Here is a 1,313-nt window from a genome sequence, read left to right on the forward strand (position 1 = left end):
GAATGCTTATTCGGATAAAAGGGATTTCTGCAGGATTAGGATAGGAGGAAGATTTGGCCTTACAATATTTAATAAAAAACAGCCTGTGATAACAGATGAAATCCCTGGATTCAAAAGAAAAAAAAAAAGTGGATTCAAGGTTGGGATTCCCACATTATTCCCTGCTTGACCTTAGGCAATCTTTTAATCTCTCTGAGTATTAATTTTCTAAATGGCAAAAAGAAAAGATTTTTTCCTACTTACAATAGGATTATTGTGATCAAAAGAGATGAATGTAGTGAAGTCACTGAGCACTCTGAAGACAATTATACAAATATAAGATATTGATCAATTATGAAGATGGAAATTTAATATAGCATGAATAAATCATACAAAGAAATAGCCAGAGGTCTTGGATTCTTTAAGAAAAAAATGTGGAAAATATAAATCAAATGCATGAAGACAGGGAAGAATACATGTATTTTAACTCCATGGTATTAAATTTTCTTCAGCATTACATTGGGAAATACAATGAATGTTTTATAAGTCATTTTGTGCAATTCTTACTTCTTAGAAAATTTATATTTATTATTTCTGCATACATTCTGCACACATCAGCTATTTGAAATACTATAAAGACCTCTTCCAATGTTCAGCACTCATCCTCTGTTGGGAAACAGATCTCTAATATAAAGATAATACCCATTGGCTAAAGGTCATTTGGATTCTTTGAAATATCAAATGTCTTCAGTAGATAATAGTACCGCCAAGAAACTACGAAGCCTCCATATATTTAAAAATCATTTAAAAATTGTTTCAGCATTTTCGTATTTCCATTTTGAAGCCAAGGTAAAAATACGATGTTTACTTTTGGTACTGTTAAGGAGATGAAATAAAGTGCAATTTAAACAACAAACCCCCATTAAAAATTCCATATAACAGTGTACTCTTAACAAATTATATGAGCTAAATGATTAGTGCCACTCTGATATCTAGCAGTTTATACATATATTTAGAGGTATAATTAATTATGAGCCCAAACTCAATTTGGGCTTGTGTTTCTGCTGTGTCAATATTAATTTTGATTTAATGTATAAGTGTTGATATTTCTGACCAGAAATTCCTTATCTAGCAGAGAAGTAAAATATATACCTTAAAGAGGTATATTAAAACCGTTAATACACACACATACAATAAAGTTTCAAAGTATTTTGGTAATGAAAAACGGTATTGTTATTATCAATTTTCAGAGCTTTTGTGTCTGTTTCTGGTTGAGGTCTTTTTTTTTTTTTTTTTTTTTTTTTTTTTTTTTTTTTTTTTTTTTTTTTTTTTTT

The sequence above is a fragment of the Cebus imitator genome, unplaced genomic scaffold (assembly GCF_001604975.1).
Source record: "Cebus imitator isolate Cc_AM_T3 unplaced genomic scaffold, Cebus_imitator-1.0 Scaffold176, whole genome shotgun sequence".
Taxonomy (NCBI): Eukaryota; Metazoa; Chordata; class Mammalia; order Primates; family Cebidae; genus Cebus; species Cebus imitator.